Source organism: Triticum aestivum, chromosome 5A (assembly GCF_018294505.1).
Source record: "Triticum aestivum cultivar Chinese Spring chromosome 5A, IWGSC CS RefSeq v2.1, whole genome shotgun sequence".
In the NCBI taxonomy this organism is placed as follows: domain Eukaryota; kingdom Viridiplantae; phylum Streptophyta; class Magnoliopsida; order Poales; family Poaceae; genus Triticum; species Triticum aestivum.
The window spans coordinates 613,713,703-613,741,262 of NC_057806.1; the positions used below are offsets into that span (position 1 = coordinate 613,713,703).

Below are 27,560 nucleotides of genomic sequence, written 5' to 3' on the forward strand. Positions count from 1 at the left end.
CTACTGGATTGATACCTTGATTCTCAAAACTGAGGAAAATACTTACGCTACTTTGCTGCATCACCCTTTCCTCTTTAAGGGAAAACCAACGCATGCTTAAGAGGTAGCAATGTGCCTTTTGTTTGGGGTACCGCACATGAAGAAGCCTTCACGGTATTGAAAGATAAGTTGACACATGCTCCTTTACTCCAACTTCTTGATTTTAACAAGACTTTTGAGCTTGAATGTGATGCTAGTGAATTGGATTAGGAGATGTGTTATTACAAGCTGGCAAACCTGTTGCAACTGAAAAATTGAGTGGGCCTAGTCTGAATTATTCTACTTATGATAAAGAATTATATGCTCTTGTTCGGACTTTAGAGACATGTCAACATTATTTATGGCCCAAAGAATTTGTTATACATTCTGATCATGCATCTTTGAACATATTAAAAGTCAAGCTAAACTAAATCGTAGACATGCTAAATGGGTTGAATTCATTGAGACTTTCCCTTATGTTATTAAAGACAAGAAGGGTAAAGAAAATGTTATTGTTGATGCATTGTCTCGTCGCTATACTATGCTTTCACAACTTGACTTCAAAATATTTGGTTTGGAGACCATCAAAGATCAATATGTGCATGATACTGATTTTAAAGATGTAATGCAGAATTGTAAAGAAGAAAGAACGTGGAACAAGTTCGTCGTTAATGATGGATTTGTGTTCAGTGCTAACAAGCTATGCATTCCAGCTAGCTCCGTTCGTCTTTTGTTGTTGCAGGAGGCGCATGGAGGAGGACTAATGGGACACTTTGGCGTGAAGAAGACAGAGGATGTACTTGCTACACATTTATTTTGGCCAAAGATGAGACGTGATGTTGAGCGTTTTGTTGCTCGATGCACTACATGTCAAAAAGTTAAGTCACGATTCAATCCTCATGGTTTATATATGCCTTTGCCTGTACCTAGTGTTCCTTGGGAGGATATATCTATGGACTTTGTTTTAGGTTTACCTCGAACAAAGAAGGGGAGGGATAGCATATTTGTTTTCGTGGATAGGTTCTCGAAAATGGCACACTTTATACCATGTCATAAAAGTGATGATGCTGTTAATGTTGCTGATTTGTTCTTTTGTAAATTATTCGCTTGCATGGTGTGCCAAATACTATTGTTTCAGATCGTGATACTAAATTTCTTAGCCACTTTTGGAGATGTTTATGGGCTAAGTTGGGGACTAAACTGCTTTTTAGTACTACTTGTCACCCCAAACTGATGGACAAACTGAAGTAGTCAATGAAACATTGTCTACTACATTTAGGGATGTTTTGAAGAAAAAAAAGAAAATGTGGGAAGAATTCTTGCCTCATATTGAATTTGCTTATAATCGTTCATTGCATTCTACTACTAAGATGTGCCCTTTTGAGATTGTGTATGGTTTCCTACCTCATGCACCTATTGATTTGTTGCATCTTCCATCTTCGGAGAAGATTAATTTTGATGCTAAAGAACGTGTTGAATTGATTTTAAAAATGCATGAGTTAACTAAGGAAAAAATTGAGCGTATGAATGCTAAATATAAACTTGCTGGAGATAAGGGTATAAAACATGTTGTGTTTGCACCTGGAGATCTTGTTTGGTTACATTTATGTAAGGATAGATTTCCTAATTTGCGCAGATCAAAGCTAATGCCACGTGCTGATGGTCCTTTTAAGGTGTTAGAGAAAATAAATGATAATGGATATAAACTTGAGCTGCCTGCAAATTTTGGGGTTAGTCCCACTTTTAACATTGCAGATCTAAAGCCTTATTTGGGTGAGGAAGATGAGATTTCGTCGAGGACGACTTCATTTCAAGAACGGGAGGATGATGAGGACATCAATACCATTGTTACACCCACAGCCCCTGCTGCTATACATACTGGACCAATTACTAGAGCTCGCGCACGCCAATTGAATTATCAGGTCCTTTCATTTCTTGGTAACGATTCTAATGTTCATGAGAATATGATGCTGCCTAAATTGGATACATTTGTTTTGCTTACAAATGAAGGGCCTAGCTTGGACAAGAAAGATGAACCTTGGAGCAAGTTCAAGCATGGAGATGATGTCATGCGCAAGGGGAATAAGAACTGAGTTACAAGTGATGATTCCAGGACTTTGAAGCCACCATAATGAGTGCATGAAGCCTTGGACGAAATATACAAGATGCCACTTCATAAATTTCGTCCAGAGGCTATTCTAGGTGCTGTGTCACCTTATTTTTGGGTCATGCCCATGTAATTTCGAAATACTTGATTATAGGCAGTTTTTAGAGTCCGTATGTGTGGGGAAACAAGAGTTAGGGTTGGTTTCGGACCCCTCCTCCAAGGGCCATGAAATTCCTCCCTCTTTCCTCCATATATACAGCCCTTAGGGCATCGTTTAGACTTTGAGTTTTGTTTAGTTTAAAAGTTCGCCATAGCTGCAACTTTGCGTACTTCGTTTGCGTTCAACGACCAGACAAAGGCGTCATAGAACCCCACCGTCATTAATAAAGCTTTCCTCTTATATTCGCAATATCCAGATTGCAATCTTAGTTTCTTACTTGTTCTTCATTTGCTCGCAGGAAACACACCCTCGTGGTCAGGTTGATCATGCTCCGGCGTGGACAATAACCCTCGAAAGTTGGTTTAGCGATTGCTAAGACGCGACGTCTCGCACGTTCGTAATCGGATCGTCAAGGTCGACTCCCACCGAAAACGATAGCCACCATCTCATCGAAACATCGGGACACCTTCACGTCTATCAAATGAGGAGTACCAGGCACACCTGGAGCTCTTCCCCCCCACCCCCCACCCCCCGGGGGGGCACAACCGCGAAGTTCAAATCGGACGCCACGTTAAGGAGGAGCCGTCCTCGCGGTCGGTCAACACGTTGGGCTGTTGGATGCCTTTGGCGCGGCAAGGAGAGCGCGCCACCATCACCGCCCCGTCAGCACCCGGTCACCGTGAAGAAGCCCCCCTCCCCTACCCGGCGCTCGTAAACACGCGTGAGCGCCTCCTGCATTACGTCGGCCGTGGTGGTGGCAACATGTTGTCCCACAGTATGGTGACAGAGGAGGAGCGACGCAACGCGCAACACCAGGCCGCGTTTGTGACGTCAGACTAGGTCCTCGCGGACCCCGTAACCTAGTTGTGAGCCAAGTTGCTGACCTAGGTGCCTTGAGTGGGTAGGTCATTGTAGGATTTTGCATTGGTTTGCAGCTTGTAGCGTAGCGTACTCATCTGCAGATAAGCATTTTTTGTTTGCTTCCAAATCCCATCTTACATTTGCTTAGTTATCTGTTCTCTCGAACTTGCACATTAATTGAAGTTCCTATCACATTGTTCTTGGCTTATCTCAAGGGATTTCGTTAATTATCTGCCATTGCCCCTGAATGGTACTACCAGGAAGAGGATAGTAGGGCAAATTAGATAGACCATTTTTTTTGTTCAGTACCTTCAACCAATGGACATGCTATGTAACGTGTCTAGAAGATAAGATTCACATGTCGAAGCTTGGTAATCTATAGACTATTTTTCTTCGTGAACTCCTCATCGTTGGCTATTAAGTCATTTTCAATCGATTTGTAGCTAGAATTGTCTTCTTGCTAGATATGATGCATTTGGCTGAAATAATCATTTGTGCGCAGAACCAAGAGGCGGAGAGGAATATCCGTCAAGTAAACGTTTTCATTTTCTATCGACATGTCATATGCTTATTATGCTGAAACGATGAAGATGGCATTGTACTTTAGCTAATCAGAATTCCTGTTTTTTTACCTGAGCTAATCAGAATTCTTGAAGGAGTATGTTTAAACTTTCCAGCCTGGTTAGTTGGTTCTTTCAGTTACGAGTTTGGTCTCTTTTTGCCAAAATGAATTTTTGAATGAACATGCTCCTTTTGTATTACCACTTTGGCCTGAACGTCTACATAATCTGAATGTGCACGTCCTCATGAGCCTGTATGTCTACATGAGGTTGAGCTTTTGTGTTGGGAACAAAAATTCATGATGAAATCTGAACGTATGTAGCTAGCGTCGCCAGGATACAAAGCTAGCATATTCTTTTTGAACTTAGCATTAGGCAAATCAGCTAAACATGCGGACGCGCCCGCATTGAAGGCGCCATCACAACTCACAAGGGGATATCCGACGATCGAGCTCGAGCGCGCAGAGAGTTCCGCAGGACAGCCATCAGATCATGAGGTCAAGGTGATGTGCGGCCTCCGAAACTGTCTATATGATCGATCATCGATGCTCCAGAGAAACAATAACAGATTATTATTATTTTGCAGGAAAACAGAACAGAAATTGACACGCCAATGCAACTGCTTACCATGTTCAGGACATGACAAAGATTCAAGCAAGGCCCCACATGTGCAACGGCGATAGAAATAAAGCAGCAGCCGCTGTTGTTTTTTTGCGGGTAGGCCATCACAATTACGTATTCCAAGTTCTCAAGGAACCATTCCTTAGTTTTTTTGCCGTAAATCACATTACCACTAGTTTGACACACCCACAACTGCTGCATTTTTGTACAACACCTTGCTTGGGAGCAACATAGATTTTTCAGTACTGCCGCATGAAGTTTGACACACCCACAAGCGCTCAAAGTATCCGCATGAATAGCGAGTTGAAACCATTCATTACCTCATAATCCGAAGCATATAGTTACCGTAAAAAAAACTCTAGGCAAAAAGAAGGAACATCCACTGCTACTGCTGTTACATGACAGTTTCCACGGGACGCACGCAACGAGGCCCGGAACAACAAAGGCGGTCCTGTACGGTTAAGGGTTGTGCATAAGATCAGGAGGCTTATATTCATACGGTCCAACAGCGTCTTATTTTCCCGGTGTCTACCTCTAGGGCTTTGTTTGGTTGCGATTCCAACTGCTTGATTTCTCTTTTCATCTTACCTGTGATTTGAAGGGAAAATATAACCCTGGGCACCACACCAAGCCCCTTGGGGGGTATTTTCCTGGGTATATGAGATCCCTCTCACCACGGGGGAAAAGTCCCCATTATCCCTGGTGCCGAAATGGCAACAACGGCAGGGAAGGAAATCCCTCACACACAACATACAAACCTTTGGTATAACACATCAGATCACAGCTAAAATTTGCACAAATAATTATCAAATAAAACTACAAAACTCACTACGGGCACATAAAAGAATAAAAATTCAGTACACAAATAATTTTGACTACACCACTACAACTTAAGCTCAAGTTTAGCTAGCACAAAGATAGGAGCTAATGGGTTCTGCGCTACAAAAAATCTGAATTCTCAAGTTTTCATGTCTGAGGCCGAGACACTTCTGAAGAAAATGAGTTGCAAGGCGACAGTCAGTAGTCCTGCTAAGGTCTTTTCCTCCACATCGACACCAGGTACCAATGTTGGCCAAACTACAAATAAAAGTGAGGAAGTTTGCATCAGTTCACAGTACAATAGTTTCAGAAAACTAACACTTGACCTGTGCATTGTGTCATCGCCGAAAATACAACTTATTAGCTATGCTAACATTTGAACTTCATGTGATTCGCCATAGTTATGAAGAACATCCAGAGAATTGATATTTGCCAAACTTCATAATGAGTACGAGGAGCATGCACAGAATATATTGACAACAAAAATCAAAAGAAAGAAGCTTCTTGGGGCACATCCAACATAACAAAACCATGGAGCAGATTCAGGTTTTTTAACTTAGACAACAATATCATAACAGAGAAGGTCGCCCAAGCAAGGTCGTTCCTGCTACCATTGCAAGTGCAGTTCCATAACCTGTGGATTGCAGATAATTAGATCAGGACAAGCAACATTCAAATGCTTCCTTACAAGAATTCAATACAGTTCATGCATTCTGATGATCAGATCACATCAAGACACCAAAAAGATTTAGGAGAATACTTACTGGAAAAAAAAATCCATTTTGGGAAGTAAGACTCTCGGAACAAAGTACTAAACCGTATAGTATTTTGAAACATGGAAAATTATAGTTTAACCATGTCCAGCTAGGTTTACATGATGGTTCCAAGTGAATAACAATCACCATTATTAAGACGAAAAATTAACACCCAAAAAGAAACAGTTTATTTGAATACAACATACAGAACTACAGAATACAGATGCAAACACCAGTCCTATTTGGATTGAATGTAATTTTGTGTGCTCCCCGTTATTTAGAGCTCAACGTAACAACACACACTAATATATATATTCCTCACCAAGTCATAAACTGGTTTAAATTTCCATTTGACGAATCTCCCGTTACTTAAATTTCCATTTGATGAAGCAACGACACAAAAAAAGATCCGTAAAATCTGCTACTCCTCGAACATACACTAAAATTGGTGGCACAAAAAAAGTCATCAGGCATGATGCAAGTAGGATAAAAAATGAAGCATGGCCAGAGATTACTAGCTTATGCAAGGAGCATATTGATGCGAGGCAAACCTGCAATCTGCATCGATTTAGAGAAGGGCTGGCCGAGACATGGGCCAGTTAGGGCTTTAGCAGAGGGACGGAGCACTGACTCTATAAGGCCATTATTTCGTGTATATTCAGAGAAGATAATTATCAGCAGAGTATTAGAATAACTAATCGCTAGCCAGTGCATCCACACATCAACACATGTTATGCAGTGTATATTCCAGAGAGATGTCATGGAACGAGCATATTCGTGCAGGGCAAAGCAAACCTGGAATCTGTATCGTGTTAATGGAAGGGTTGACCGAGACTTGGGCCAGTTGGGGCTTCAGCAGAGGTGTGTAGCAATGTAAGGCCATGGTTGCGACTTGCGGGTATAGTCAGAAAACCTCTGTCAATTCAAGATGATTAGATCAAGTAGTCGAAAACCAGCGCACCCACACATTCCAAAGAAGTAAATTTTGTCATGATAATTGAGTATCATATTCTGAACTTGACATTGAGGATTTGATCCAGCTACAGTTACTCCACAGCCCCTGTTACCTAAACTTAACACTTGAGGGTTCAGCTTTTAAAACTGAACTTGACACTTGACAATCATGACTGAATACCATGCATAATGCTGAATGATGAACCAGCTTTCTTAGCTCGCACTGCACGCACACTTGTGCTTTTGTTCACCAGTATTGCCGTGTTCAACAAGTTCGCGGCGATAGGAATAGCTCATACCATACGTATAGTCATGAATTGATCTGAAAGTAGCCCTCCAATACCTTTGCCTACTAGTCTATGAATTGTGATTCGATTAAATGGTGGCTGCTGAACCGGCCAACGGTTACTCCAATCATCTTTGAAATAAGTACACGCTAACACTGACACTGATTGTGCATTGCTGCCATTGTATGCAAATTAGTTGTCTTAACTAGTACAGTAATTTCTCTCTCCGACTTTTGCTTTTTTACTTTGAGAAAGGCACAACACGAGAAAACGTGAGATGGATTCCTATCAACCAGTGAAGTAAATTTTCTCTTACTTTTCTTCCTCTTAGCTTCATATCAGTCGGCGCTTTTCCATCACCGGTGAACATTAAAATGAATACAATTGCATGATCACATAGAAGTATAATTAAGTAGCAGCAGCATATACGATCTATAATAATGCAAAGCATAGCGAGACAACCATTTGATGCTGATTACAATCAAAGGTGCAATAAAAGGTCAATGCAAATTGTTAATCTGACAAAAGAGTGAAAACATCATTAATACTGGAAGAAAACTAAATATTACTCCCTCCGATCCAAAATAAGTGTGGCAGTTTTGAACGAACCCGGGCTCAAAACTGCGACACTTATTTTGGATTGGAGGTAGTAGAAAGAAAATATTTTCTATAAAAAATAGAAAGAACATGTCACCTGCAGCTCATACAAAATTAGCAACATCCAAAGACAATCAACTATAATTCAAACTAAATATTTGCCCCCAGCCACCAACAAAGGCAAATGAACTGGAAGCACAATGAGGTAACCATAGGTGTCATACAACCCAAGTAACTAAGTACAGGATAAAGCTCTTCCAAGCCCAATCCCAAGCCCAAGCAAGTAAAAAGGGAGGCAATTTATCCATGATTCAGACCAAGACAAAAGCAGAATAAAAGGTTTCAAACAGAGCATATAGGCAAGCAAAGCATACATGCCAAGACCCAAACATCAGAAAAACAAATTTGACGACCCGTTGGAAATTGCTCTTAACCAAAACTTTTCTATTATTGATTCTCAAGGAAGTTCATCCTACTGTAAGCCTAAATTCTTTAATTCATGAGCAACCCCAATGGACTTAGATAAATCAAGGATGGAGTGATAAAAGACCTGAAGGAAACGGAGCATATTAAAATCCATAGCTCTGGTAAAAGGATGCCCTTCCCACACAGCAGGTCAGTAGCCAAGCAAGCTCATAAAGTCATAATTCATATGATAAATTCAGAGATGCCACCTGCATCATTCAGTATGGCTATGATGAGAACCATGAATAACGACAGAAGAACAAACCTGCAACCATAAAAGACAGCAAGATTACCGGTGGTGAAATACTGTCACGATTACCTACTATTGGATTTGCTGCTGAATTCTTACCACTATCCGTATGGTGATGCAAACGGCATAAATTTGCAGCCAAGTGTACAAATTGTCAGAACTCCTGGTAGAAGAAAACAGAGGAACTTCAGCTGAACTTTACCGTGTAGTTCATCATGCACTGCAAGATGGAGAACCCGTGAGCACGATGTCGATGCGGACCTGGCAGTGTCCATCGTGTCTGACACCGCTTGCCGCAGGTGCCAAACAAAATCCGAGCGAAGACAATGAACATTAATGATTGCAGGAAGTGCATAGAAAATCCATAGTTTTCATATATATAACTATATAAGACAAGATTATTTTTTGCATACAACTGTATCTTATTGCATAGCAGAACTTTTCTATTATTGATTCTGAAGGAATTTATTTACCGTAACATCTTAATATTTCAAGGTTTTAGCAATAAGATGAACATATAGTTTAGGAATGAACGGACTACATGAGTATGAGAAAACATTCATACCCATTACTACATATTGATAAACTTCATTATCAGTTGTTTGACTTTAATAAACAGCAAGATATATCTAACTCTTGTGCGTCTTTGAAGGTTCCTTAGTTGATTTTGCCATGGTAGGATAAGCACAAATAGCAGCATGAACCTTCTTGTACAGTGCTTCCATGTCATCGGCCGCAATATTCTTCTTGATGTACTCACTGAAGTGAGATTGGTACTTCTTAGGTTCCTCATCAGCTATTGACTGAAATATGGGTAGGGCAGAAGTTAAAACGAGATTCAGTAAGCTGCTTCAGAAATAAGAACAAAGTACCCTGCTTTAGGATACTTTATATGGGTGAATCAGGCCCAGATATATCTTCCAGAAAAAATTCATGTATACAACAACGATGGCCCTAGGGAATAGAAATGGCATTATAATACCACGAGGGCAGTGGATCCAACTCACCTTCATGTAGTCAGCAACATGACCTTCATAGATGTATTTGCGGTGAATCTCAGCGCCCAGCTGCTTCTTATCCTTCTTGAAGCGAACAAATCTCTTGTCACTGTGCGAAATACCAAGACCACCATCCAAAGCTCCCTGCAGTAGCCAACAGAATGAAGCGGGTCTCAAACGGATAAACTGTATGCTTCCTAATTCAATAGCTTAGAACCCCCTAAATATAGAATAAAAAAGCAGACCAACAACAGGCAATAAATGCAGTCCAAGATTAGGCATACTTCAAGTCCATGAATGAGCCAGCCGCAGAGCGATGGATCAAACAACACTGTAAGTAAGCTATATATTTTTCTTGGCTTTCCATGTTTACCAACTACATCCTTCAAAATGTCTATTATTTAGATTTCTAACCTATCCAGCAAAATTATCAATCACGCATTCAAGATCTGTAGGTAAACAAAATAAAGGAGACTTTTCACCACAAATCTCATCTAGCCATCACAAATCATAGCATCAGAATAAGAGGACAAAGTTTAACAAAGTGACAAAACAAAAGAAAATTAAAGCATTACAGCAGCAGCTCACCATGGCAATCCTGGAAAGCAAAGACTTGTGAGTGTAGAAGAGGTATGTGAAACCCTCTCTGCCTGATCTTCCTACTCTTCCTCACGACTGCAGATGAAAAGAAAAGCAGTGAACTTGAGGTCCTGATCTCATATTCATACATCCAATTTTTTGCCAAGAAAAGCAAAGTAAAAAATCTGAGAACTAAAACCAACTGATACAGCTGCGGGAGCCCAAATAGTTCTGCATACAAGAATCTTTATTTCCCAATAAGAAAACTTCTCCATACCAAGTTGTATGTTCTTCGACACTTCCAGTGGGAAAAATATTTAGCAATAAAATTGGTCATTGAAGCTAAAGCACCATTCACCTATGCAACAAGAACATAAATTAGTATCAGAGTTCTAACATCAAGTGTAGGTGTAGTCCATAGTGGTGCTAACTACCTGGAATACCTAGCAATTTAAAATATATGCTTGAATGAAGCAGCAGAATGAGACAAAAAAGGAAGACAAGAGTGAGAGCAGGGAGGAGAGCGGAGGTGGAGGCAAACCTGAACCGCCTCGGCATCCTTGCTCCTGCTCCTCCTGTGCCAGGAAGGAGAGGGTTACGGACCATTGTGCACAAGCTGCAGGTGTCGGCGCCCATCTTCTGAGGCTACCGCCCGCCGCACGAGCAGCCGCACCACCGCACTGCACATGCTCCTTGAGGAAAAGGCAGAGCGTGGCCAAACTAAATCTCATAATCCACCATAAAATTTGGTTAAAGATCACAGTCGGCTAACTAAATCCAAATTGTTCCAAATTTATTAAAGATTCATTTATCCACCAATATAATAATCACCATGCTCACTATTAGACCTAAAATCTCATAATCCACCAAACATCTTTGATTATCATCTCAAGACACAATCACCTCATAAATCACAGAGCAATTTGGTTCAATATCGCAGTCATCTAACTAAATCCAAATTGTTTAAGATTAATTAATCCACCAAACATCTTTGACATCTCCCAAGATCACAATCTACTAACTAAATCTATTGAAAATCTCGCAATCCACTTTGAAATTTGTTCAAGATCACAATAGCCTAACCACACCCAAATTGCTCCATGTTTACTAAAGGCCCATTTATCCACCAATATAATAACCACCATGCTCACTTACTAGACCTAAATTAACATAATTCACCAAACATCTTTGACTAATTCGTCAAGATCACAATCACCTAACTAAATCCAACAAAACCTCAAAATCCACCGTGAATTTGCTCAAAAATAACAATCACCTAACTAAATCAAAATTGTTTCAAACTAAATTAAAGAACGGTTTATCCACCAATATAATAATCACCATTCTCATCTACTAAACCTAAAATCTCATAGTCCAACAAACATCTTTGACTATATTCTCAAGACACAATCACCTAACTAAATCCACCTAAAATCTCATAATCCAGCGTAAAATTCGGTTCAGTATCACAATCACCTAACTAAATCCAAATTGTTCAAGATTAATTAATCCAAACATCTTTGAATATCTTCTCAAGATCATAATCAACTAACTAATCCATAAAAAAATCTCATAATCCACCATAAATTTTGGTTTAAGGTCACAATCGCTGAACTAAATCCAAATTGTTTAAAATTTACTGAAGATCCATTTATCCACCAATATAATCAACATGCTCGCCTACTAGACCTAAATTCGGATAATTCACCAAACATCTTTTACTACCTCCTCAAAATCACAATCACCTAACTAAATGCAACCAGAACCTTATAATCCATCGTAAAATAAGGTTAAAAGATCACAATCACCTATCAAATTCAAATTGTTCCAAATTAATATAACTTCTATTTATCCACCAATATAATAATCACCATGCTCATCTAGTAGACCTAAAATATCATGATCCACAAAACATCTTTGATTATCATCTCAAGACACAATCACCTAACTAAATCCAACTAAAATCTCATAAATCACAGAGAAATGTGGTTCAATATCACAATCATCTAACTAAATCCATATTGTTCAAGATTAATTAATACACCGAACATCCTTGACTATCTCCTCAAGATCACGATCAACTAAATCCATTGAAAAATCTTGTAATCCACCATGAAATTTGTTCAAGATCACAATCGCCTAACTAAATCCAAATTGCTCCATGTTTACTAAAGAAGTCGCGACTTCCTTGAGATTGAGGTTTCTACCTCTAATGGCTTCTTCATTTCCTAAGAGTATATCCAGCATCTTCTTGCTCGTGTTGCTCTTACTGATAAGCACACTGTCGGGACGGCTATGGAGCTCAACATCCACCTTTGTGTCCACCTCTGCTCCCTGAAAGTCCGGACGGGCGTCCGTTGCCTGGTGACGGGTTGCTATGTGTGTTGTCTTGATCCCACATCCCGTGTTCCCTTGCTGGGTGACACCAAGACCGCACGCTCAAGCACCACCAATGGCGAGCAAGAGCTCGGACAATCGACGCATACCTGAATTTTACCCACGGGACGCGCCCGAGAACACGACGCTACCTATCATCAAGGCCAAGGGCGCACATTAGGGGAACGTGGGATGCTTAATCAAGTGTGTGACACAAAATCTGCAAACAGGACAAGAACACCAAGCCGAACAGCGGGGAACGAAGAGTGCACAGGCACGTGGGATGCTGGATCAAAGTCCATCTGCTGCCACTACCCCCATTCTCTCCTCTGTTGCCTTGTTTACTAGTTATTTTCAATAGTTGCATCATCGCCTTGAGTCACTTGTGTGGCCCCCATCTTTATCCACCAATATAATAATCAACATGCTCACCTACTAGACCTAAATTCACATAATCCACCGAACATCTTTTACTGGCTTGTCAAAATCACAATCACCTAACTAAACCAACCAAAACCTTATAATCCATCATAAAATTAGGTTAAAAGATCATAATCACCGAACCAAATCCAAATTGTTTCAAACTAAATTAAATATCTGTTTATCCACCAATATAATAATCACCATGCTCATCTACTAGACCTAAAATCTCATGATCCACAAAACATATTTGATTATCGTCTCAAGACACAATCACCTAACTCAATCCAACTAAAATCTCATAAATTACAAAGAAATTTGGTTCAATATCACAATCATCTAACTAAATCCATATTGTTCAAGATATACACTAGACATCTTTGACTATCTCCTCAAGATCACAATCAATTAAATCCATTGAAAAATCTTGTAATCCACCATGAAATTTGTTCAAGATCACAATCGCCTAACTAAATCCAAATTGGTCCATGTTTATTAAATAGTCGTGACTTCCTTGAGATTGAGGTTTCTTCTACCTCTAATGGCTTCTTTATTTCCTAAGAGGAGTATATCCAGGATCTTCTTGCTCGTGTTGCTCTTACTGATGAGCACACTGTCGAGACGACTATGGAGCTCAACATCCACCTTTGTGTCCACCTCTGCTCCCTGAAAGTCCGGACAGGCGTCCGTTGCCTAGTGACGGGTTGCTATGTGTGCTGTCTTGATCCCACATCCTGTGTTCCCTTGCTGGGCGAAACCAAGACCTCACACTCAAGCACCACCAATGGCGAGCAAGAGCTCAGACAATCGACGCATACCTGAATTTTACCCACGGGACGCGCCCGAGAACACGGCGCTACCTATCGTCAAGGCCAAGGGCGCACATTAGGGGAACGTGGGATGCTTAATCAAGTGCGTGACACAAAATCCGCAAACAGGACAAGAACACCAAGCCGGACAGCGGGGAACGAAGAGTGCACAGGCACGTGGGATGCTGGATCAAACTCCATCTGCTGCCACTACCCCCATTCTCTCCTCTGTTGCCTTCTTTACTAGTTATTTTCAGTAGTTGCATCATCGCCTTGAGTCACTTGTCTGGCCCGCATCTTTATCCACCAATATAATAATCAACATGCTCACCTACTAGACCTAAATTCACATAATCCACCGAACATCTTTTACTGGCTTGTCAAGATCACAATCACCTAACTAAACCAACCAAAACCTTATAATCCATCGTAAAATTAGGTTAAAAGATCATAATCACCGAACCAAATACAAATTGTTTCAAACTAAATTAAATATCTGTTTATCCACCAATATAATAATCACCATGCTCATCTACTAGACCTAAAATCTCATGATCCACAAAACATCATTGATTATCGTCTCAAGACATAATAACCTAACTCAATCCAACTAAAATCTCATAAATCACTAAGAAATCTAGTTCAATATCACAATCATATAACTAAATCCATATTGTTCAAGATATACACTGGACATCTTTGACCATCTCTTCAAGATCACAATCAATTAAATCCATTGAAAAATCTTGTAATCCACCACGAAATTTGTTAAGGATCACAATCGCCTAACTAAATCCAAATTGCTCCATGTTTACTAAAGAAGTCGTGACTTCCTTGAGATTGAGGTTTCTTCTACCTCTAATGGCTTCTTTATTTCCTAAGAGGGGTATATCCAGGATCTTCTTGCTCGTGTTGCTCTTACTGATGAGCACACTGTCGAGACGGCTATGGAGCTCAACATCCACCTTTGTGTCCACCTCTGCTCCCTGAAAGTCCGGACGGGCGTCCGTTGCCTGGTGACGGGTTGCTATGTGTGTTGTCTTGATCCCACATCCCGTGTTCCCTTGCTGGGCGACACCAAGACCGCACGCTCAAGCACCACCAATGGCGAGCAAGAGCTCAGACAATCGACGCATACCTGAATTTTACCCACGGGACGCGCCCGAGAACACGGCGCTACCTATCATCAAGGCCAAGGGCGCCCATTAGGGGAACGCGGGATGCTTAATCAAGTGCGTGACACAAAATCCGCAAACAGGACAAGAACACCAGGCTGGACCGCAGGGAACGAAGAGTGCACAGGCACGTGGGATGCTGGATCAAAGTCCATCTGCTGCCACTACCCCCATTCTCTCCTCTGTTGCCTTGTTTACCAGTTATTTTCAGTAGTAGCATCATCGCCTTGAGTCACTTGTGTGGCACTCATCTCTATCCACCAATATAATAATCAACATGCTCACCTACTAGACCTAAATTCACATAATCCACCGAACATCTTTTACTGGCTTGTCAAAATAAAAATCACCTAACTAAACCAACCAAAACCTTATAATCCATCGTAAAATTAGGTTAAAAGATCATAATCACCGAACCAAATCCAAATTGTTTCAAACTAAATTAAATATCTGTTTATCCACCAATATAATAATCACCGTGCTCAACTACTAGACCTAAAATCTCATGATCCACAAAACATATTTGATTGTCGTCTCAAGACACAATCACCTAACTCAATCCAACTAAAATCTCATAAATTACAAAGAAATTTGGTTCAATATCACAATCATCTAACTAAATCCATATTGTTCAAGATATACACTTGACATCTTTGACTATCTCCTCAAGATCACAATCAATTAAATCCATTGAAAAATCTTGTAATCCACCATGAAATTTGTTGAAGATCACAATCGCCTAACTAAATCCAAATTGCTCCATGTTTACTAAAGAAGTCGTGACTTCCTTGAGATTGAGGTTTCTTCTACCTCTAATGGCTTCTTTATTTCCTAAGAGGAGTATATCCAGGATCTTCTTGCTTGTGTTGCTCTTACTGATGAGCACACTGTCGAGACGGCTATGGAGCTCAACATCCACCTTTGTGTCCACCTCTGCTCCCTGGAAGTCCGAACGGGCGTCCGTTGCCTGGTGACAGGTTGCTATGTGTGCTATCTTGATCCCACATCCCGTGTTCCCTTGCTGGGCGACACCAAGACCGCATGCTCAAGCACCACCAATGGCGAGCAAGAGCTCGGACAATCGACGCATACCTGAATTTTACCCACGGGACGCGCCCGAGAACGCGGCGCTACCTATCGTCAAGGCCAAGGGCGCACATTAGGGGAACGTGGGATGCTTAATCAAGTGTGTGACACAAAATCCGCCAACATGACAAGAACACCAAGCCGAACAGCGGGGAACGGAGAGTGCACAAGCACGTGGGATGCTGGATCAAAGTCCATCTGCTGCCACTACCCCCATTCTCTCCTCTGTTGCCTTGTTTACCAGTTATTTTCAGTAGTCGCATCATCGCCTTGAGTCACTTGTGTGGCATTCATCTCTATCCACCAATATAATAATCAACATGCTCACCTACTAGACCTAAATTCACATAATCCACCGAACATCTTTTACAGGCTTGTCAAAATAAAAATCACCTAACTAAACCAACCAAAACCTTATAATCCATCGTAAAATTAGGTTAAAAGATCATAATCACCGAACCAAATCCAAATTGTTTCAAACTAAATTAAATATCTGTTTATCCACCAATATAATAATCACCATGCTCATCTACTAGACCTAAAATCTCATGATCCACAAAACATATTTGATTGTCGTCTCAAGACACAATCACCTAACTCAATCCAACTAAAATCTCATAAATTACAAAGAAATTTGGTTCAATATCACAATCATCTAACTAAATCCATATTGTTCAAGATATACACTTGACATCTTTGACTATCTCCTCAAGATCACAATCAATTAAATCCATTGAAAAATCTTGTAATCCACCGTGAAATTTGTTGAAGATCACAATCGCCTAACTAAATCCAAATTGCTCCATGTTTACTAAAGAAGTCGTGACTTCCTTGAGATTGAGGTTTCTTCTACCTCTAATGGCTTCTTTATTTCCTAAGAGGAGTATATCCAGGATCTTCTTGCTTGTGTTGCTCTTACTGATGAGCACACTGTCGAGACGGCTATGGAGCTCAACATCCACCTTTGTGTCCACCTCTGCTCCCTGGAAATCCGAACGGGCGTCCGTTGCCTGGTGACAGGTTGCTATGTGTGCTATCTTGATCCCACATCCCGTGTTCCCTTGCTGGGCGACACCAAGACCGCATGCTCAAGCACCACCAATGGCGAGCAAGAGCTCGGACAATCGACGCATACCTGAATTTTACCCACGGGACGCGCCCGAGAACGCGGCGCTACCTATCGTCAAGGCCAAGGGCGCACATTAGGGGAACGTGGGATGCTTAATCAAGTGCGTGACACAAAATCCGCCAACATGACAAGAACACCAAGCCGAACAGCGGGGAACGGAGAGTGCACAAGCACGTGGGATGCTGGATCAAAGTCCATCTGCTGCCACTACCCCCATTCTCTCCTCTGTTGCCTTGTTTACCAGTTATTTTCAGTAGTAGCATCATCGCCTTGAGTCACTTGTGTGGCATTCATCTCTATCCACCAATATAATAATCAACATGCTCACCTACTAGACCTAAATTCACATAATCCACCGAACATCTTTTACAGGCTTGTCAAAATAAAAATCACCTAACTAAACCAACCAAAACCTTATAATCCATCATAAAATTAGGTTAAAAGATCATAATCACCGAACCAAATCCAAATTGTTTCAAACTAAATTAAATATCTGTTTATCCACCAATATAATAATCACCATGCTCATCTACTAGACCTAAAATCTCATGATCCACAAAACATCTTTGATTATCGTCTCAAGACATAATAACCTAACTCAATCCAACTAAAATCTCATAAATCACTGAGAAATCTAGTTCAATATCACAATCATATAACTAAATCCATATTGTTCAAGATATACACTTGACATCTTTGACTATCTCTTCAAGATCACAATCAATTAAATCCATTGAAAAATCTTGTAATCCACCACAAAATTTGTTAAGGATCACAATCGCCTAACTAAATCCAAATTGCTCCATGTTTACTAAAGAAGTCGTGACTTCCTTGAGATTGAGGTTTCTTCTACCTCTAATGGCTTCTTTATTTCCTAAGAGGAGTATATCCAGGATCTTCTTGCTTGTGTTGCTCTTACTGATGAGCACACTGTCGAGACGGCAATGGAGCTCAACATCCACCTTTGTGTCCACCTCTGCTCCCTGGAAGTCCGAACGGGCGTCCGTTGCCTGGTGACAGGTTGCTATGTGTGCTATCTTGATCCCACATCCCGTGTTCCCTTGCTGGGCGACACCAAGACCGCATGCTCAAGCACCACCAATGGCGAGCAAGAGCTCGGACAATCGACGCATACCTGAATTTTACCCACGGGACGCGCCCGAGAACGCGGGGCTACCTATCGTCAAGGCCAAGGGCGCACATTAGGGGAACGTGGGATGCTTAATCAAGTGCGTGACACAAAATCCGCCAACATGACAAGAACACCAAGCCGAACAGCGGGGAACGGAGAGTGCACAAGCACGTGGGATGATGGATCAAAGTCCATCTGCTGCCACTACCCCCATTCTCTCCTCTGTTGCCTTGTTTACCAGTTATTTTCAGTAGTAGCATCATCGCCTTGAGTCACTTGTGTGGCATTCATCTCTATCCACCAATATAATAATCAACATGCTCACCTACTAGACCTAAATTCACATAATCCACCGAACATCTTTTACTGGCTTGTCAAAATAAAAATCACCTAACTAAACCAACCAAAACCTTATAATCCATCGTAAAATTAGGTTAAAAGATCCAAATTGTTTCAAACTAAATTAAATATCTGTTTATCCACCAATATAATAATCACCATGCTCATCTACTAGACCTAAAATCTCATGATCCACAAAACATATTTGATTATCGTCTCAAGACATAATAACCTAACTCAATCCAACTAAAATCTCATAAATCACTGAGAAATCTAGTTCAATATCACAATCATCTAACTAAATCCATATTGTTCAAGATATACACTGGACATCTTTGACTATCTCCTCAAGATCACAATCAATTAAATCCATTGAAAAATCTTGTAATCCACCGTGAAATTTGTTAAAGATCACAATCGCCTAACTAAATCCTAATTGCTCCATGTTTACTTAAGAAGTCGTGACTTCCTTGAGATTGAGGTTTCTTCTACCTCTAATGGCTTCTTTATTTCCTAAGAGGAGTATATCCAGGATCTTCTTGCTCGTGTTGCTCTTACTGATGAGCACACTGTCGAGACGGCTATGGAGCTCAACATCCACCTTTGTGTCCACCTCTGCACCCTGGAAGTCCGAACGGGCGCCCGTTGCCTGGTGACAGGTTGCTATGTGTGCTGTCTTGATCCCACATCCCCTGTTCCCTTGCTGGGCGACACCAAGACCGCATGCTCAAGCACCACCAATGGCGAGCAAGAGCTCGGACAATCGACGCATACCTGAATTTTACCCACGGGACGCGCCCGAGAACACGGCGCTACCTATCGTCAAGGCCAAGGGCGCACATTAGGGGAACGTGGGATGCTTAATCAAGTGCGTGACACAAAATCCGCCAACATGACAAGAACACCAAGCCGAACAGCGGGGAACGGAGAGTGCACAAGCACGTGGGATGCTGGATCAAAGTCCATCTGCTGCCACTACCCCCATTCTCTCCTCTGTTGCCTTGTTTACCAGTTATTTTCAGTAGTAGCATCATCGCCTTGAGTCACTTGTGTGGCATTCATCTCTATCCACCAATATAATAATCAACATGCTCACCTACTAGACCTAAATTCACATAATCCACCGAACATCTTTTACAGGCTTGTCAAAATAAAAATCACCTAACTAAACCAACCAAAACCTTATAATCCATCGTAAAATTAGGTTAAAAGATCATAATCACCGAACCAAATCCAAATTGTTTCAAAATAAATTAAATATCTGTTTATCCACCAATATAATAATCACCATGCTCATCTACTAGACCTAAAATCTCATGATCCACAAAACATCTTTGATTATTTTCTAAAGACACAATCACCTAACTAAATCCAACTAAAATCTCATAAATCACTGAGAAATCTAGTTCAATATCACAATCACCTAACTAAATCCAAATTGTTCAAGATATACACCGGACATCTTTGACTATCTCCTCAAGATCACAATCAATTAAATCCATTGAAAAATCTTGTAATCCACCATGAAATTTGTTCAAGATCACAATCGCCTAACTAAATCCAAATTGCTCCATGTTTACTAAAGAAGTCGTGACTTCCTTGAGATTGAGGTTTCTTCTACCTCTAATGGCTTCTTTATTTCCTAAGAGTATATCCGGGATCTTCTTGCTCGTGTTGCTCTTACTGATGAGCACACTGTCGAGACGGCTACGGAGCTCAACATCCACCTTTGTGTCCACCTCTACTCCCTGGAAGTCTGAACGGGCGTCCGTTGCCTGGTGACGGGTTGCTATGTGTGCTGTCTTGATCCCACATCCCGTGTTCCCTTGCTGGGCGACACCAAGACCGCACGCTCAAGCACCACCAATGGCGAGCAAGAGCTCGGGCAATCGACGCATACCTGAATTTTACCCACGGGACGCGCCCGAGAACACGGCGCTACCTATTGTCAAGGCCAAGGGCGCACATTAGGGGAACGTGGGATGCTTAATCAAGTGCGTGACACAAAATCCGCCAACATGACAAGAACACCAAGCCGAACAGCGGGGAACGGAGAGTGCACAAGCACGTGGGATGCTGGATCAAAGTCCATCTGCTGCCACTACCCCCATTCTCTCCTCTGTTGCCTTGTTTACCAGTTATTTTCAGTAGTAGCATCATCGCCTTGACTCACTTGTGTGGCACTCATCTCTATCCACCAATATAATAATCAACATGCTCACCTACTAGACCTAAATTCACATAATCCACCGAACATCTTTACTGGTTTGTCAAAATAAAAATCACCTAACTAAACCAACCAAAACCTTATTATCCATCGTAAAATTAGGTTAAAAGATCATAATCACCGAACCAAATCCAAATTGTTTCAAACTAAATTAAATATCTGTTTATCCACCAATATAATAATCACCATGCTCATCTACTAGACCTAAAATCTCATGATCCACAAAACATATTTGATTATTTTCTAAAGACACAATCGCCTAACTAAATCCAACTAAAATCTCATAAATCACTGAGAAATCTAGTTCAATATCACAATCACCTAACAAAATCCAAATTGTTTAAGATTAATTAATACACAGAATATCTTTGACTATCTCCTCAAGATCACAATCGACTAACTAATCCATCAAAAATCTCATAATCCACCATAAAATTTGGCTCACGATCACAATCATCTAACTAAATCCAAATTTTTGCAAGTTTACTAAAAATCCATTTATCCACCAATATAATAAACAACATGCTCACCTACTAGACGTAAATTCATATAATCTACGGAACATCTTTTACTAGCTCATCAAGATCCCAATCACCTAACTAAATCCAACAAAAGCCTCATAATCCACCATAAAATTTGGTTAAAAGATCGCAATCACCTATCTAAATCCAAATTGATCCAAACTAAATTAAATATTTGTTTATCTACCAATATAATAATCACCATGCTCATTTACCATAACTAAAATCTCATAATCCATCGAATATTTTGACTATCTTCTCAAAACACAATCACCTAACTAAATCCACCTAGAATCAAATAAATCACCAAGAAATTTGGTTCAGTATCACAATCACTGAACTAAATCCAAATTGTTTCCGTCGACTACGAGGCGCCTACGGTGACTTCGTAAAATCTCAAGATGATATGCCGGCTCAATCTCTCGAAGGTGCTCATAGGGTAGGGTGCGCGTGTTTGCGTTCATAGGGAAGAATGTATGTGCGTTTATATGAGCGCTTGCGTCTGTACTGTGTTAAAAAAGATTAATTAATCAACCGAACATCTTGGACTATCTCTTCAAGGTCTCAATCAACTAATTAAATCCTTTTAAAATCTCGTAATTTGCCATGAAATTTGGTTCAAAATCACAATCGCCTAACTAAATCCAAATTGCTCCACGTTTACTACAGAAGTCGTGACTTCCTTGAGATTGAGGTTTCTTCTACCTCTAATGGCTTCTTTATTTCCTAATAGGAGTACATCCAGGATCTTCTTGCTCGTGTTGCTCTTACTGATGAGCACATTGTCGAGACGGCTATGGAGCTCAACATCCACCTTTGTGTCCACCTTTGCTTCCTGAAAGTCCGAACGGGCGTCCGTTGCCTGGTGACGGGTTGCTATATGTGCTGTCTTGATCCCACATCCCGTGTTCCCTTGCTGGGCGACATCAAGACCGCACGCTCAAGCATCACCAATGGCGAGCAAGAGCTCGGACAATCGACACATACCTAAATTTTACCCACGGGACACGCCCGAGAACACGGCGCTACCTATCGTCAAGGCCAAGGGCGCACATTAGGGGAACGTGGGATGCTTAATCAAGTGTGTGACACAAAATCCGCAAACAGGACAAGAACACCAAGCCGAACAGCGGGGAACGGAGAGTGCACAAGCACGTGGGATGCTGGATCAAAGTCCATCTACTGCCACTACCCCCATTCTCTCCTTTGTTGCCTTGTTTACCAGTTATTTTCCGTAGTAGCATCATCGCCTTGAGTCACTTGTGTGGCACTCATCTCTATCCACCAATATAATAATCAACATGCTCATCTACTAGACCTAAATTCACATAATCCACCGGACATCTTTTACTGGCTTGTCAAAATCACAGTCACCTAACTAAATCCAACCAAAACCTTATAATCCACTGTAAAATTAGGTTAAAAGATCACAATCTCCGAGCTAAATCCAAATTGTTTCAAACTAAATTAAATATTTGTTTATCCACCAATATAATAATCACCATGCTCAGTTATTAGACCTAAAATCTCATAAGCCACCAAACATCTTTGATTATTTTCTAAAGACACAATCACCTAACTAAATCCAACTAAAATCTCATAAATCACTGGGAAATCTAGTTCAATATCACAATCACCTAACTAAATCCAACTAAAATCTCATAAATCACTGGGAAATCTAGTTCAATATCACAATCACCTAACTAAATCCAAATTGTTTAAGATTAATTAATACACCGAATATCTTTGACTATCTCCTCAAGATCACAATCAACTATCTAATCCATCAAAAATCTCATAATCCACCATAAAATTTGGCTCAAGATCATAATCATCTAACTAAATCCAAAATTTTCAAGTTTACTAAAAATCCATTTATCCACCACTGTAATAACCAACATGCTCACCTACTAGACGTAAATTCATATAATCTACGGAACATCTTTTACTAGCTCATCAAGATCCCAATCACCTAACCAAATCCAACCAAAGCCTCATAATCCACCATAAAATTTGGTTAAAAGATCGCAATCACCTACCTAAATCCAAATTGATCCAAACTAAATTAAATATTTGTTTATCTACCAATATAATAATCACCATGCTCATTTACCATAACTAAAATCTCATAATCCATCTAATATTTGGACTATCTTCTCACATCACAATCACCTAACTAAATCCACCTAGAATCAAATAAATCACCGAGAAATTTGGTTCAGTGTCACAATCACCGAACTAAATCCAAATTGTTCCCGTATGATTTTAGGTCTAGTATGTGAGCATGGTGACTATTATATTGGTGGATAAATAGACCTTTAATTTAGTTTGAAACAATTTGAATATAGTTAGATGATTGTGACCTTTTAAGCAAATTCATGGTGGATTTTGATGTTTGGGTTAGTTTTAGTTAGGTGATTGTGATCCTGACGCGATAGTCAAAGATGTTTGATGTATTATGTGAGAATTTATGTCTAGTAAGTGAGCATGGTGGTTATTATATTAGTGGATAAATGGATTTTTGGTAAACTTGGAGTATCTTCTCACATCTAATATTTGGACTATCTAATATTTGTTCCCGTATGATTTTAGGTCTAGTATGTGAGCATGGTGACTATTATATTGGTGGATAAACAAACCTTTAATTTAGTTTGAAACAATTTGAATATAGTTAGATGATTGTGACCTTTTAAGCAAATTCATGGTGGATTTTGATGTTTGGGTTAGTTTTAGTTAGGTGATTGTGATCCTGACGCGATAGTCAAAGATGTTTGATGTATTATGTGAGAATTTATGTCTAGTAAGTGAGCATGGTGGTTATTATATTAGTGGATAAATGGATTTTTGGTAAACTTTGAGTAATTTGGATTTAGTTAGGCGATTGTGATTTTGAACTAAATTTCATGGCAAATTACGAGATTTTAAAAGGATTTAATTAGTTGATTGAGACCTTGAAGAGATAGTCCAAGATGTTCGGTTGATTAACTAATCTTTTTTAACACAGTACAGACGCAAGCGCTCATATAAACGCACATACATTCATCCCTATGAACGCAAACACGTGCACCCTACCCTATGAGCACCTTCGAGAGATTGGGCCGGCATATCATCTTGAGATTTTACGAAGTCGCCCTAGGCGCCTCGTAGTCGACGGGAACAATTTGGATTTAGTTCGGTGATTGTGACACTGAACCAAATTTCTCGGTGATTTATTTGATTCTAGGTGGATTTAGTTAGGTGATTGTGATGTGAGAAGATAGTCCAAATATTAGATGGATTATGAGATTTTAGTTATGGTAAATGAGCATGGTGATTATTATATTGGTAGATAAACAAATATTTAATTTACTTTGGATCAATTTGGATTTTGGTAGGTGATTGCGATCTTTTAACCAAATTTTATGGTGGATTATGAGGCTTTGGTTGGATTTAGTTAGGTGATTGGGATCTTGATGAGCTAGTAAAAGATGTTCCATAGATTATATGAATTTACATCTAGTAGGTGAGCATGTTGGTTATTATAGTGGTGGATAAATGGATTTTTAGTATGTGAGCATGTCACAATCACCTAATCCATCATGAAATACGGTTCAATATAACAATCACCTAACTAAATCCAAATTTTCCAAGATTAATTAATCCACCGAACATCTTTGACTATCTCCTCAAGATCACAATGAACTAAATAAATGCATCAAAATCTCAATAATCCACCATTAAATTTGGTTCAAGATCATAATCTCCTAACTAAATCCAAATTGCTTTAAGCTTATTAAAGATCCATTTATCCGCCAATATAATAACCACCATGCTCATTTACTAGACATAAATTTTCATAATCCACCGAACATCTTTGACTATCTCGTCAAGATCACAATCACCTTACTAAATCTCCACTTCATCTCCATTTTGTAAAACTTTATTTTCAGAGCCATCCCATGGGCATTAGTGACACCCTTGGTTTTTGTAAAACATTTATGAGTAATAAAGATTCTTCCCAAGTCCTATGATTTACGCGACTAGCATGGCTAAGCATTACTATTAAACTTGCACATATGACTCACATTTATTTGTGACCACTGCCTGGTTAGAAAGGAGGGGCATTAAGAATGTCAAAGGAGGGTGTCAATATCAAACACATAGAGGATAGCTAAACCCTGGCTAATTTACTTAGCATAAGAATGTCAAAGGTGTGTCAATATCAAGGACATAGGGCATAGCTAAACCCTAGCTAATTTACTTAACATAGCAATACTAGTAAACAATACTTTATGCATGAAAAATAATTCTAAGTGTAATGCAAATATGGGTTCAACATGATCAAAGTAGATTGCTTGCCTCGCTCAGCAAAGTCTTCAATGGTTTTGGTCACTCCTTGAACGTCCTTGAATCTTTCGAAACATAATGCTTTCTACTCATTGGAAAAATAAAATTAACACACAATCAATAAACAATATGTGCAAAGGGCTCCAAAATTTACAGAAGTAGTATCATTGGAAAGAGGGAAATTTTAGATGAATTTTGGAAGTACCCTGGATTTTAGAAAAAAGAGAAATAGTATTGTGGGCCAGAACAGGTCTGCCTGATTAAACAGTACTACACCAAGGGGAGGGGGGTTGACGTCGAAGGCGTGAAGGAGAAATACGCCTTCACTTACACGGCGATTTAAACCTGCATTGGGGCGATCACATAAGCCACAAATGAGCAGCAAAACCAGGATAATCAAGCAATATATAAAGTTCACAATCAAGCATCATACCAAAGTCATATATGCTACCTATATTATTGCACACAACAAGCAAACACGGTGCACTGGTTAGATCTTGTGAGGTATACTATCTCACCCTAATGAATACTCAGTAGTTAGCCATCAGCCTCCCTCCTATACTGGGGACAAGTGCAGTTTCCTCGCTAGAAAAACAATGCATATGGTTCAGACTTTTTCAGACAACTAAATTACAACATCACATTCTAATTTCTAAGCTCCGAGTGCAAAGCATCAAGTCTGTTCAGGTGAGTAGGACTAGGATTACCCACAGCCATGATTTAATTTTGTCGATTTTTTCACTCAATGCACTAAGCTGAACGCAGATGGAAGTTTTTCACTAGAGAAGCATTATACAGATTTCAGACTTCAGACTTCCTCAAACAAAATAGTTTGCCTGAATAAAAATGCATCATGTCTGTTCGATAGGATTACTCACATCTAGAATCAAGATTGTGCACAAGTGTGAAACGCAAGTGTCCACAACATTAGAAGATTATATTTTAACACATCAAAATTGCAATGACAGCAATTTCTTGGCCCAAGCATCCAAAGAACTTGATTTTGATAAAGAAGAGATTGTCTTTTAATTTCCCACTTAGCTCAGATCGGCCTCGACTAATCACATGCAGGAAAAAGATGCAAACGAATCTACTTAAGATTTGGCTCGACCAATCTCAGGGAAAAAATTGCAAACGAATCTAGTTAGGATTTGGCGTCTTATCACAGGCAGGGAGGAGTGCAGATGAGGAAGGGGGGCTGAGCTTACTTCTCGGCGTGGTGGAACGGTTAGAGGTGGACGAGCTTCTTCATCTCAAGCGACTATGCCGGCACGTTCTTGACCGCCTGTGACGCAAGCACACACGCAATTCAGTCGCCGCCTCGCCGGAATCCGCAGCGTGACATGAATTGAGATGGGACGAGAGGGGTGGGACACTAGCCGCACCTGCAGGAAGCGGTGGGCGACGTAGAATCCCCGCGAGATGGGGACGAGGAGGCGCTTGAGCGTCGACCTGCTCGCCGTCGCAGCGGGAGTCGAGGAGCGCTGGGATGGCGGCGGCGTCCGGGTCGTCCTAGAGATGCGCGTCTGCCCCACCACCCACGACGTTGCCGCGCCACTGGCCCGCATCCCCGAACCAGTCTCTCTATAGGGGGGCAGGCTTGCCGTGCCCCGGCTCCCTCGTCGAACGCAGCGGCAAGCTGCGCGGCGGGGATTGGGCGGCCGCCGGGTTTCGCCGCCAGGCTACATGGGAGCGTTTCGCGGTCCGTGTCCGTCTCGTTCACGGGAGCGCGATTGGGTACACATGGAGCGGGCCGAACATGACGTGTAAACTGGGCCGTCTGCGAGAGGAACTGGACCGTGTTTCTGTGGGCTTGGAAACGGGGACACCTACACAGCGAGGGGTTCCTAAAAAAAAAAGGTACACAACGAGGAGAGGTACCCGCGGGAGGTCCTAGTCGGCGCCTTAAGCGCCCCGAAGCGAAACTGGCGCTCACAGGAGAACCTACTGGGCCGGCCCATGACCACGTAATGCACCGAAATACTGTAG

At 40.7% G+C, this 27,560-nt stretch overlaps 2 long non-coding RNA genes across 4 annotated transcripts; both read right to left on the reverse strand.

Moving 5' to 3' along the window:
• Positions 1 to 5,039: 5,039 nt before the first annotated feature.
• LOC123105336 (uncharacterized) lies at positions 5,040 to 24,568 on the reverse strand. 3 transcript variants are annotated; one of them, XR_006450804.1, is made up of 8 exons: positions 10,573 to 24,568; positions 10,309 to 10,389; positions 10,041 to 10,127; positions 9,462 to 9,596; positions 9,159 to 9,257; positions 8,554 to 8,674; positions 6,697 to 8,469; positions 5,040 to 5,780 (listed from the first exon to the last, which is right to left on the reverse strand). It is a non-coding gene; the product is annotated as an uncharacterized lncRNA (long non-coding RNA). The 3 variants fall into 3 exon arrangements; XR_006450803.1 differs by having other exon boundaries at positions 5,043 to 6,816; positions 8,290 to 8,469; XR_006450802.1 differs by having other exon boundaries at positions 5,040 to 8,469.
• A 36-nt stretch (positions 24,569 to 24,604) lies between these two features.
• Positions 24,605 to 27,284, reverse strand: LOC123107955 (uncharacterized). The gene is made up of 4 exons (XR_006451812.1): positions 26,957 to 27,284; positions 26,780 to 26,856; positions 25,777 to 25,916; positions 24,605 to 25,656 (listed from the first exon to the last, which is right to left on the reverse strand). It is a non-coding gene; the product is annotated as an uncharacterized lncRNA (long non-coding RNA).
• Positions 27,285 to 27,560: the final 276 nt, after the last annotated feature.